Genomic DNA, 14128 nt, shown 5'->3' with positions numbered 1-14128 from the left:
AGCCTGGGGGAGCGACCGATGTTGCACGAGTCAGGCTGGTCACAGCGGAGGCTCAGGCGGGTCAGCTCTCTACAGTCCGTGGGAGGGGGGCCGCAGGGAGGTGTGATCGTGGTGGAGGGGCAGGCTGGCAGGCACAACAACAAACAAAATGGCCGGAAGTCCTATACACCAACACGACGAGATCGGCAATCAGGGAATTAAAACATAAATGTGGGCAGAGGCACAGCTAAACTTACAAGCGGGCAGAGCCAACAATTGTCACAAGCGCAGTAGCCAATTTACTTTGTAACTCGCGCAGCAGGAATAAAAATGAATAAAAGTCACGCGCGTGATGTGGGCAAGAGTAATGGTAAATAGCGTCACCAAAATGCAGAGCACAAATGCTGAGGGTGCAATTTAAAGGCTAGCGCTACGATACCCAGTGTTCAGGGAGCCTGGGGGAGCGACCGATGCAGAAAGATCGACAATCCTACTTAAATAACACATTCATCCAGATGTTGCATCATACACACAATGCCACGAATGCTACCAACTGTTGGGTGTGTGGAATGATACCTGCACACCAAAAGAAAGGAGGAACACCTTTGATTCCTCTACCATTTTCCCACAATGGTTCATGTCAAGCTTGGTATGCTCTTTTGTTTGCTTTCGGAAAGCCAGCAGTAGGTGGAATCATCTTTCGGTTGAATAAAGTATGCTACCAAGATGAAGATGGTTATCCTCAAGCTAAAGGGACTAAATGGGAATGGGAAGAGTAGCAACCGGACAATATTTTGACACCATTTATCTTCACGAATATGAGGACTATCAAAGACAATGGACCTTTTGTAATTTCTGTGACCAGAGCTAAAGCAGAACTGTGTATAAGTAGTGTTGGGAGAATTCCAGTAGGACGGAGTGAATGTATTTTGACATTGATTATTGAAGGAGCTAACAACAGTAGTTTTACTTCTTCGCATAATTCGTATTTTGTATGTGGTAATAAAGGATACTATTAATTGCCTGTTGGGTGGTCCGGGGTATGTTACATATCATTTTTGTTACCACCTGTGTTCTTGGCCCCTCCATCATATCACCTGAATTTAAAGTTGTATAATGATATTTCCAAGAATAGATACAAACGAACAATAAGTACAGATGAGGTTGACCAGACAGATACCACTTTGCAACAATATGTCGATTTCAATTTGGGTTTATTCTTCTTTGTGGGTGATGCATTGAATAGCAGAAAGATAAGGCGATTAACTCGTGTTGTGGAAGCTGTCACCAATCAAACAGCTACAGCACTTGGGAACATTACAGAGGAATTACAAATTGCGAGGATTGTAGCACTCCAAAATAGGATGGTGCTAGACGTGATTTTGGCTGATGGAGGTGGTGCATGTCACATCATCAGTAGAAGCTGCTGTGTGTTTATACCGGATCACTCACCTTCAGGATATGATGCAATCTCAAAACTGCATAAGATTGCTGCAGAAATTCACACAGAGACTGGTACATGGACATTTTCAAACTGGATATGGACACTCTTTGCTACTTGGGGCTGGAAGCTACTGACTATTCTACGTATACTACTGGTGATACTATTTACATGCTGTACTTGTATACATTGTGGTCCTATGCTTTGCTCCATGTGCATCATTTCTTGTACACCTGTCAAAGGAAATACTGCAAACATAAAAGCACAACAAATGTTAAATAATTAAATTACTGAGATGATGAACATCAATGTACAGGATGCATATCTAGATTACCCCAGATAAACGAATGTCTTCAGCTAATGCTAAAAGGGTCGTCTGTTGTAATTTAGCAGCGATTAGGTTAAGCATTAGCAGAAGAAATCTTGTATTTAGAGACTATCTTGTACATTGTGTGGAATCCATTTTGCATTTCTGTCAACCATTTTGTTTGCCATGTGCTCTGTCCTACCTTCCTGTTAACTGTTCTTGAAATCTGCCTAGAGACGAGATATATTTAGCCTCTTCTGCTTCGCACATGCTCAGTTGAGCTTACAGCTGTCTTCAACTTGTAACTGTCAGGATGTGTCCACCAGAATTAGCTAACTGTCAGCCCCTCCCACTCGTTGCCAGCACACTCTCTGTATGACCTTATATGTATTTAAAACCAGCATTCTGTACTTGTACCACCTTCATTTGAGCCCCTGTGTGGGTATAAAAGGACCAAGCTCCTTCCAGTGTGCTGCTTCATACTTTGCCGAAGGGTGTTGTGTGAACGTAGTTCCACCTCATGAGGTTTATTAAACTCTGTCTTTTCTATTCCAGCTTCTGTGCCAACTTCTTTCTATTGGTCTGGGAACTCTGTGCAGAGAAGGGAGAACCCCTAGCACTGGTAGGCCTTGCGGAGACTCACCACCACAGTAAGTCGATTAACACCATCCAGTCTTCTTGCTGCAGCGCCTGAAGAACCTGAGCTAGGGTCAACATCTTGAATTTTTCCTGCCTGAGGTAAAAATTCAAGACCCTAAGATCCAGGATAGGTCTTAATCTGCCGTCCTTCTTGGGAATCAGGACATACCGAAGTAGCATTCCTGACCCATTTGCAGCTCCGGGACCACCCACTTCTATCGCACCTTTCTATAATAAGGCAAGAACCTCCTGCTGCAGAAGCTGCAAATGTTCCTCTGAACACCAACCCTGGCGAGGAGGGTAAGGAGGAGGGGATTCCAGGAACGGAAGGGCTTACCCATTTTCCACAAGATTAAAAAAACAAAGGTCTGATGTGATAGTTTTCCAATCTTGAAGAAAATGGGACACCAGACCCCCTACAGGACCAGCATGCTCCAAGATGGGGGATCTAGAGGTGCTTTCCTGTGGTACCAGTGGTGGGGCAGGAGAGGAAGAAGAGGAGGGGGAAAGTTGACAGGATGCACCTAGCAGACTACCTCTGCCCTTTCCTCTGCAAGATCTGTACAGAGAATTCTGCTGCTGCCAAGGCTGTTAATGGACACGAAAGGAAGCCACCTTACCAAAACCACAGTCCCTCCTATATCCAAAACCTCTGGTTTGGGACTAAAGACCCAATGATTTTGCAGTGGCTCTAGGGTCTTTAAATCTATGCAGCGTAGAATCAGCATTTTCACCAAACAGCTTCGATCTATCGAACGGAAGGTCAAGGAGAGTAGCCTGCACATCTGAAGAAAACCCAGAAGACCTGAGCCAGGCATGCCTCCTGGTGGCAAGAGAAGAACCCATCACCCTGGCCACCGAATCATCAGTATCCATACCAGACTGGATAACTTGATGGGCTGCAGCCTGCGTATCCGCCAGAACTTCCAAAAAGGAGCCACAATCATTGTCGGGTAACTTGGGAGCCAACTGCTTGGCCCGAATCCAATAATGCGTGAATATACCTCCCCAACAAGCACGTAACATTGGTGGACTTCAATGCCATACTCGAGAAAGAGAAGACCCTCTTGGCAGATTGCTCCAATTTCTTAGAGTCTCTATCTCAGGGAGTTTGAGGAAAAGATTTTGCAGACTGTTTAGAACAAGAAGCCTGTACTACTAAACTTTCTGGTGAAGGATGTGCAGAAAGAAAAGCAGGATCACCAGGAGCAGGCATGTACCTCCTTGCTACAGACCTTGAGACAGCAGGAACAGAAGGGGGCTACTGCCACACCTCTAGAATTAGCTCAGTCAAAGCCTCATTCAAAGGCAAAAGAGGTCTAACCACAGAAGATGGGGAATGTAATACTTCTGTAAGAATATTTGATCTGAACTCAGCAGTGAGTAACGGAAGGTCTAAAAGTTCAGCAGCCTTCCTAATAACATCATGGTATGGTGCCACATCCTAAGATGGTAAGGCCTTTGGTGATTGAAGCTCCCACTCTGGGGAAGTGTCTAGACCACTCGCCTCTCAAAGGCCCTCAAACTCGTCAACAGATTAATCAATTTCACCTTCTTCAGCCTCCTCCCGCTGAAATTCTTCCTCTTCCAACAGTCTTTGGGCTTCTCTTCTTGAACGCAAATTCGGAACCGCTGTTGGCGGCACCAAGTGCGGCACCGGAGACACCAGTGCCGGCGTCGAAGGAAGAGTCTCTGATGTGGGCAACGGCGCTGATAAAAGTCGAGAGGAAGATGGACCACCAGATGGCTGCGGAGACTGAAAACGGCGTCAAAAACCTCGGAGCCGGAATCTGCTAGGACGGCGCCGTCGGCATAAAGGGCACGAAGGGTGCCTGGGCATATTGTTGAGGAACTGAGGAACGCCCAAATTGAATGCAAGCGGACCCAGGGTGCCCGACGGCACACCAGTAGGGTAAGCTGCTCTGGCAGAAAATGCGAAGGATCTGACCGAGGCCCAGGAAAGGGTGGATAAGAGCTGAGTGTGAATCAACTCGAGGCCCAGTAGGCGTCGGGGAGGTCGGATCCCGAACAGGAGAGGCCCCAGGCACAGGAGAAGACATCCTAGGCTCCTAAGAATCTCTCGGTGTCTGAGATATCCTTGGCGCTGGATAACCCTTCGGCGTTGGTAAATGCGCAGGAGAACCCGGAGTCGGAGAGTGAGCGGGAGTAGCTTGAGGAGAAGGGGAAGGTGACCGCGAGATGCAATCTTTAGAGGGACGTCGCAGAGACGGCAACATTGAAGCTCTACCTTTCGATGAACGACGTCGGTAACAGTGCCTTCTCTTCTTCTTGTGATTCTTCAACTTCAAAGTATGCGAGGTCGACGACTTCTATTTTGACCTCTTTCGGCTCCTCTTCTCCTTTCTTGCCTTCGCCATAAAAAGCTTAGCCTCATGCTCCTTGAAAGCCTTCGGATTCATCTTCTGACAACTGGAACAGCCTCCGATGTCATGGTCAGAACAAAGACACCACAAGCAGTCATCTAGGGGTCTGTGATAGACATGTGACCCCCACACTCTGTGCAAGGTTTGAAACCGGACTTCTTCGATGTCACCATAGCACTGCTACATCAAGGGAAACGGCGGAAACGAAGTTGCCTATGAAGAAATTGGAGAGTCAAAGAAAACCGGTACGCGTCGACGGAAAGGGAACGGACGTCAGCACGTACACGAGGTCTTCTTGTGGCTCCGATGACGTCATACGGAGTCGCGAGCGGAGCCGTGCCATTATAAGGTCCTCGTCGACGTTGGAGAGCTAGAAAATAAGTTTCCGTGGAATGCTGGCGCAAGGGTAATTCAAAAGGTGAGGAATCCACAGAAAGATGTATCCATCAGAATTTGAAATACTCATTGCTCTTCCCGGCGCGATTAAGAGTGATAACAGATCGCAAGACTCGCTTTTGCCTCGCCACCCTGTGAGAGGCGGGTCTGATGCTAACAGACCCAGTGGTAGACGTTGCAGCAGAGGACATGGGGCGATGGGACAGGATCCCAGAACCATGGTGGTATCGGACCTAGAGCAGGTAATACAGGAAAGAAGACGGGCTCTCCAATCTATAATGGCAATTAGTGACGCTCAACCCGATACCAGCCCCGATGACCGATCCGTGAGATCCTCCAGTGATGAAGACTCCACTGCTATGTGGTCTGTAGACTATGACGCGCTGGCACCATCAGAGAGAAAGGTAAGGATGCCTTCAAGGGGATTTATTTTGAACGTATTTAGTAATTTAAAGTGATTTTGGAAGGATGAATTAATAATCCTTATCAGCAATCAATTGGGCACAGTGAGATTCTGATTCAATATAGATATACTCTAATCGGAGCAGCAGTGGCGAGGTGCAGCGCAGCATACAGTCAAATCGAGACGAGATTTGACTGTAACACAGAGGAGTTATAAAATTCACTTTTAACACCAAGGAGTTATACAACACGTCTAATAGGAGCTGTCCCCAACTTGATACGATACTGTGGCCGTCTTACAACCATTCCAGACCGGCAGCGTTAGGAATTGAGATTACAATCTTTCTATACAGATTCCAATTGACATCAGTCCTGAAGATGGTTTCTACAATTAATTCTTAGGAAACCGAAACGCCGACCTTTCATCTTATCCCGGTCTTGTTTTATTCAGTTTGATTTGGGATAGGTGTTCTTAGGTTCTGTTGAGTCACGTATTAATTTATTTATGTGTGTACCTACAGGCCTAAGTTTCTTTGTTTGTTCACTTATCTGTATATGAAACTATTCATCTAAATGATTTTTTGATAAAACTATATTTTTCTAATACACCTTGTGTTGTTGTTTATATGTTGTGTACATGTCTTGACTGAACAGAGTCTTTATATTGAATCAGAATCTCACTGTGCCCAATTGATTGCTGATAAGGATTATTAATTCATCCTTCCAAAATCACTTTAAATTACTAAATACGTTCAAAATAAATCCCCTTGAAGGCATCCTTACCTTTCTATTTAATTACCCAAGCCCCCAAGGGTATTCTTGGGTCGCTCACTTTTTGTTAATCATGGGCACCATCAGAGGTCACTCCACAAATAGCGGATGACATTATTTGGACTGTTCTCGCAGTTCAGTGATGCTCACATGGCAACCTAATATATTTGCTTCTGTTACACTGCATGCTACTGCTGCTAGCTGTCACCTTACTCCTGGTGCTCCGTTTTTATTACTACGCCAGCACCAGCATCGCACACACACGGAGACACATGGGCCCCCTTATACAACTCTCCCATTACCCGGAATACACATGACAACATTGCATGGGGTACACCGCCCTTGGCTGCTGCACCTCCCACCGACGAGACCTTTGGTCTTAAGTTTTACTGCTGTTTTCACAAGTTTGGGCAGGTAGACCCAATGTTTGACTGTCCATTAGTACTGAAAGTTAACACACCACTTTCTTTATCCTCTCCAATGGTTGTTGCCACTATGCATCCTCACGCTCTACCCCGACGCTTGCCGCTATGCCTCCCCAAGAAAATCACAAGCCTGATCGGTGAGGTCACACAGGCTGACAGTTCACCCCGCGCACTCACACTATTGCCATGGCACACACCACCTTTATGACCTGGAACACGCGTGGCATGCACACCAGTATGCTGTTTATGCTTACATCAAGTGCTGTTCCGTACACGTAGCGATAGCGATGATCCAGGAAACTCACTTAACTCTAGCTGAAGCTTAAAAACTCCAACACCGCTTGCGTGGGCAGGTCCATGCTACTAACTTCTCCCCCTATGCACGTGGGGACCTGCTGTGGATCAGACCTGGGGTCCCATTTTCCATCGAGGAGGTAATAATCGACAGCTAAGGATGCTACGTCCTTGTCAAAAGTCACCTTGATGGCCAACACATCCCTATTGGTAGTATCTATGCTCTTAACACAGAGCAACCACGATTCCTCCAACAGCTGTCAACATCTTTGGAACGGAATCCCCTGGCTACTGGCGGGGATCTTAATTGTGTTCTCAACACCAACTTCAACAGATCCTTCCCTCTTATCGATTAGCGCCCAACCACCTCCTATGCACATGAGTTATGCGACTGGTTGGGGCACTGGCACACGGTAGACATCTGGAGGCAGCAATTGCCGACACCAAAGAATACGCTTTCTATTCTTCACTACACCAACCCCATGTCAGGCTCGACCGATTCGTTGCCATCCTCCTACCCTTTGTTACATCCACTGACTAACTGGTTCGCACTCATTCAGATCACAACCCACAGTGCCTTCAGCTAACATGAATCAACGGCCACGCCCCGTTCCGCCATGGCGTTAGCAACCCGCAGTGCTGTAATAACCCCCCCATTTCGCACCTTGTTGCATGCCACTATTGAAGAATACTTCGAACATAACCATGGAACATCAACAATCCGACTAATTGAATGGGACATACTTAAAGTGGTGGCCAGGGGCCACAGTTTGGGGGTGGCTTGCGACGTCCAAAAGCAACTGGATGCAGATATAACCTGCATAGTATGTAAACTCTTGCAATACGAAATAGATGCGGCACGCGATCCGTATAACTCACGTTGCCTTCTGTTCGCGCAACGCTAACATGTCTCTCTTCTGGAACAGCTGCTTTGTTTGAACAACGCTGCCCATTCCGCATGCACACATGCAAATCCTGTTTAATCTAGCACATTACTGGTATGGCTGATATGTTCGGAGCAGCCCTGATGTCCCATCGTTCCACTAAAGTCCACTTCTGGTAAATTACTATACACTAAGCGTGACATACGCCTGGAACTAATGTAACACTACACCTCACTCTACCAATCCAGACTCTCTGCTGTTCCACTACACACAAGCACCTTTCTTGAAACTATCGCCCTAACCTGTCTGACCCTCCCTCAAAGAGCAGAGCTAAATAAACCAATCACGCTCTTTGAGGTACAAGAAGCAATTAATGCCCTGGCCACAGGCAAAACGCTCTGTCCAGGTGGGCAGCCTGTCGAATTTTACAAGGCATACACAGCAACACTTGCCCCCTGTTTACTCACCCTATATGAGGAAGCCTTAGATGCTTCATGCCTTCCTCCCTCTTTACGAGAAGAACTGCTATCATCATCATCATCATCAAGTCACACAAAGACCCCACTGTGTCTAGTTCTTACCGCCCCCTAGCATTGCTTAATACGAACCTATAAAATACTCGCCAAGATCCTAGCAGCTGGCACCCATAATACCCATGTTAGTACACGCTGACGTGACTGAATTTGTGACATTGCGTAGCACGTCTTTAAACCTCAGATGCTTGTTCCAAATCCGGAATTGTGGTCCGAGTGGCCAAAGCATTTGACTAACTCGAATCAGCTTTTCTATTTGAAACACTAACACACTATTGCATTGAAGGTAGTTATCATAAACCAGTCAAACTTTTATACACCTGGGCATCGGTCTGGGTCAAAACTGGCCCCCTGATCTGGGATTCATTCCAGATCCACAGGGGAACCAGCCAAGGCTGCCCACTCTCCCTCCTACTTTTCTAATTGGCTATTGAACCACTGGCTTTTGCCCTCCACACTGATAGCACAGTATGGGGTAATCAACTGGGTGACAGCTTGCACTCAGTCACTCTATATGGCAACAACTTGCTTATCTATCTATGCGACCTTCACTCCATGCCCGACACTATCGCCCTCACGTTAGATCGATTTGCTCATCTGTCTCGCCTTAGGGTCAACTGGACCAAATCTTTTTTGTTTCCTTTCACTCGCTCCCGTTTGGCCCAACTCACATTCTCGAGTAGCCCTCCACGTTCCGATATTCAGGCATCATGGTGTATCACACGGAAGCAGATCTATACAATGGTATCTCCACACTTGGAGACCTTTATCGTGACAACTATCTCCTAATTTATGAGTCCTTAATTGAGGAGGATGGCCTTTCACCAGGGCATTCACTCTCACACAACTCTCTAGTGATCTTCCTAGGAAAAGCTGGGGCAACATGGCACTGGAGCTCCAGAAGCATCTTGTCATGCAGTATATGCATGTAATGGGAACAGGCAGACATCAGAGTCACTGGTTCGCGCACTTGTTATGCTAGCACACTGGTCCCAAGTGCACCCCCCCTTCGTCACAAATGGGACCAAGCACTGAACTGTACCTCTACCGACAGGGCATGGGACATACTGCTGCGGGGTCCAACATATGCCCTACCTACAATGCCAGACTTTACTCAATACAATACTACCTAGTACACAGAGCATACCTCACCCCAGCAAAAATCATCAATACGTCCGACGTATAGATGGAGGCTGTGCTCATTGCTCACTGGTGGATGCTGACATCTCACATATGATCTGGAGATGTCAAAGCCTACAACATTATTGGCAGGGGGTCACTGCTAGGTTATACGCCTGCATGGGATGTTTGGAATTGACTGCTTGGGAGGTGCGTATTCTAGGGATCTATCGTAGAACCAAGAAAAACAGGGTCACATCTTGTTTCCTTGATCTAGGGCTGATCACGTCCAAGTTCCTCATCACTTTAAGATGGAATGTACAGGAACCTCCATCACTCATAGCTTGTCTGCAGTCCCTTTTTGACATGGGCTCAGGTGGAATGCAGTGCATTGCATAGGGAGGACAACCTAGGGCGCAGCAAACACCCTAAGGCATCCAGCTGGAGTCGCTATATTAGTAGACCTACGATCTGCTGCTCAATTGGCCCACACACCAGATGGAAATTCGCCAATGCTACTATCAGATGAAGGAGGGCACTCCAAAATGTTCCACAGAGGGAGCGGAAATGGAACATATGTTCTGGTCCTGTCCAGACTTGAGGGATTACTGGCGGGCAATAGGTGACTCGCTGAATGAGGTGACCGAGAGAAACCTACAGTTCGATATGGCTGTCAGTATACTGCATTGGTTCCCACACGCCCCCAAAAATAGAGTTCCCAGCAAATGTATTGATATGGGCCTTCTCCTAGCCAAAAGGGAAATCACGAGGCTTTGGAAGGCGAGAATGGGTCCCACACACAAGAGATGGACAAACGAGTTCTTGAAGTGGGCGGCTGCTGAAAGCACACTGCGATACCAAATGACACGCCGGAGACTAGACGACAGGGCGATGACTGCAGCGGCTGCATGGGAAACGCTAGTGCAGGCACTGCAAGATGGTACATTGCAAGATGATGAGGAACCGCAGGACCCCGAAGGAGACAATCCCCAAGACACACCAGGCACATCACACACCTAGACAACTATTAGCTCCTGATGACACCCACAGGTATAGACTGCAAGAGCTCCATGCGTAGGTGGTGGAAGTTAGGGGGGGGAGGGCAGTTGAGGGTAGTTCGCGGGAAGTAGAGGGGGATAAGGGAGAAAAACTAAAAGCAGACATGTGAACTCCTTAAGTAATCGATGCAACTGTATTTTGCAATATTGACTATGACACTTCCCTGATCAACGCCGCCCGACCTTCGGGCTGTGGGTTCCAAGGCTGTGTAAGGAACTGAATATTGATAGATGCGAGAGAAGGTCAAGGATGTAATGTATGCATAAATGCATTATGTATGTCATAAGTCTGCAATAAAAACTATTAAAAAAAAAAATCAGATGAAGGAGGGCACTAGACATGATAACGGGTTACTGTAGCAAAGAGGGTCTACGCAACACATACACGGTACCAGGTTTCTGACTGAACGTAACGTCTCTACGCTTCTACAAACCTACTGCTTAAAACGAGTGCAGAAGATATGCTGTTAAGGGGAGTGGGTGAGTAAGGGGGCATGTTGGGTATATTAGCTGATTTTTATGTTTTCTTTCTTACTCAGTTCACTTGATTAATTCCAGATACACAATTGGCCCAGTGGTAGCATTGGTTATAGCAGACAACCGGTCTGTACCCTTCAAGCTCACATTAATGCAAACATATCTAATAGGACCAAGTCTTAATCAGCCCCTCAGGCAATAAGTGATGGTTATAGCTGGTAAAACATACTACCATATCTGGTACCAGTGTCACCAAGTATGAAAAGTACAAGATTGTGACTCGTGCTAAAATTTATGTAATCTGTAAAACGAACTTTAATAAACCGATTTAAACAAAACAATACATAAGCTCATGATAGGTAACATGGATGTCACTGTGCACTGGCTAGATCTTTAATGGCTTTCAATGATTTTATGCGTGTAACAAGAGGGAGAGAGAGGACTAGTTAGCTAGTCCGAGTCCCCAAGGGTTTATATGTGATTAAACAAAGAGGACTAGCTTAAGATGACCAAAGTGTTACAGTACTCAAATTAGTTCTGTCACGGGCACCTTGTTGGTGTATTCATGAAGCCCTCACCCACCAACCTAGTTGGTGGCATGCTTCATCATCGGGCCCACCCAGTGACACCTAGTTTGTCCCGGGTGTGCTACGACGCCTGATTACAGCGGAGCTGGTATATTGCTGAGAGTGCAGTGAGGTTGGGTGAGTTGCGATTTAAAACGGCTTGGTGGTGGTCCCAGTACCCGAGGGTAACTTAAATTTTAATAACTGGGCCGTCACCAGCGGTTAAAAGTAAGGCTACAGGACGCGTGAGGGTGGCGAGTTACTGCCCCCTGCGTCCTTCAGATGGTCGACATGTTTCAGCCAGTGCCTTAGAGTATTCTGGCTTTCCTCAGGACCGTTTTTTAAAAAGGTGTGGTGTGATAAAACAGACTTAGTGTTGTGGTACAGACTATGTGATACACTCACTAAGGCGTTTTTCTATATGTGAGAGGGGGATTCCCTTCTCATGCATACCTGTACAAACAAACATTAAGAACAAGGACAAAACATTTACAGAGAGAGTCAGTAGTCAATTTAGACATATGGTCAACAATGCTTAGGTGGCCGGATCTATAGTGCAAGGTGAGAGGACTATAGTCGGCTAGGTGTGATGGTACTGGTGGTGCCATCAGAGTGAAAATACGCGACTAATTAGGAGCGTGGTGTGGCTAAAACACGGAAATCACACTGAAAGGAGTTGACTTAGTGTGGCAGACCGCAAGAAAATTGTTCTTACGCTTTGGGTTATTAGCCAAGGCTTCCTGGAGGGAAGCGGTAAGGGGATGACCCTATGGGAGAAAAAGTGATAGGCTGTAGGGGTAAGGGACCTGTGAGGAAAGAAGCGCTTACCCAGTTTGTTGTTTGGAGGCTTGTCAGGTTTGTCATACTCGCAGTCTTTCTGGTCAGTGCCTGCCTTGTACCTGTTGTCCCGCCGTCATCCTCCGGTAGAATGAGCCTGTCGGCGTGTGGGCTTTTTATACTATGGTTAACGAGGTAATGATGAGCACCTGAGGGAATAGTAAGAGTGGAAAGACTATCCCTTTGTGTTGTTGCTGCTCATGCTCGTGGTTTGCACACTAGTCTCTCGTGCATGCTCAGTATATCAGCGCGATTGCTATGTTGTTGCTCATGCTCATGATTTGCACACTAGTTTCTCGCACATGCTCAGTATGAATGCGTGATTAAAATGCAGGTGATTTGTACTCTAGTCTTTTGCATATGCTCAGTATGATAGTGCGATTGTATTAAGGTACATGTAGCAACAAAAATGTGCCGCCGTTGGTACGGGGAAAAGGGGCAACACCCGTGTTAGGTGTAGCGTGGTCTTATCTGCGCAGGCGCGAAGGGATCAGCGTTGGCTATGTATGCGCTAATATTGGGGAAACATGCCTGTGGGACGCGCCGCCTCCCAGAGTGGTTCCGCCCGTTAATCATTGCTTAATGCGCATGCGCTATTAGGCGCTGCGCGCTAAAGTTGACATGGCAGTATTAGGGGGGGTTGAAGCATGTGCCCATGACTATGGCAGCCTAGTGGTACACACAAGGGGGAGCATGATCTATGTCTATGAACAGAGGGACTATGGCATGGGGGACTGGCCACTGTACACCGGCAAGGTAATAGTGTAGGTCTAGGGTGTGACTGAATTCCACGGTATGGCGTCGTTGAGGCCATTGGTTTGGGTGGATAGGCGATATATCCAACGTTGTTCCTTGCTGAGTAATTTCTTCTCATTATCCACTGCCAGCGAGAAACTAAGAAGATCTTAAAACTGTCAGCTATGCTGACTGTATGCAGCAGGATTACAGGACTGTGTAACTTCCTGCGCACGCCTCAAAGTCCCTGCGCTTCCTGAATCTTGACCTCATTTACTTCCAGGAGGACCCACTAGTGGAAGTTGGTGGAGCCGAGGGAAGTAGGTGGGCCTCCTAAAAATTTGAGCACCTGCACTTCATATTTTATAAATTAAGCACTGATCACAGTATTACCTCAGCAGATTCTGGGACAGGGCCAGAAGCGCCAGAAACTCTACCGAGAAGGAGCAGAGGCAGGCCAGACTGCATAATTAGCATTTTGTTTTGGTCTGACATCTTTCTTATACGTTTTTGCCTTATTGAATGGTTTGAGGTTTGCGAGTTGTTCTTTCACATAAGACCTGCACATTGTATTATGAGTAAATAACGTTACTTTTTGTCATTTCACTTTTGTCATTTCACTCAGTTTTCCTTCTCATTGTCACACCAGCCTATATTAGAATTATTCTTTTACCTTTTTGAACAAACGAGTGTTTTGAATCTATTAACGCTGAAGACGCAGTTGACTTCTATTTTAAGCTTATAATAAAACTTAACGTTGGACTAGGAGTAGGGCCATGATGGTAACAGCAGAGCCCGACGATTCTTTCCTTCACAGTGTGATGTTGCGCTCTAGTGGTTGCACATCAATTAGCGACGTGACGTGCCGGCGGCCATGTTGG

The 14128-nt window shown here is 46.6% G+C and overlaps 1 protein-coding gene across 1 annotated transcript in view; it reads right to left on the bottom strand.

Moving 5' to 3' along the window:
• Window positions 1-14128, bottom strand: part of MRPL1 (mitochondrial ribosomal protein L1) — a 641951-nt gene that overhangs the window by 23989 nt on the left and 603834 nt on the right. The gene's annotated exons all lie outside the window — the stretch shown is intronic.

Source organism: Lissotriton vulgaris, chromosome 3_1, assembly GCF_964263255.1.
Source record: "Lissotriton vulgaris chromosome 3_1, aLisVul1.2, whole genome shotgun sequence".
NCBI lineage: Eukaryota > Metazoa > Chordata > Amphibia > Caudata > Salamandridae > Lissotriton > Lissotriton vulgaris.
The sequence above is the reverse complement of the archived record's forward strand: the minus strand, read 5'-3'. Positions and strand labels throughout refer to the sequence as shown.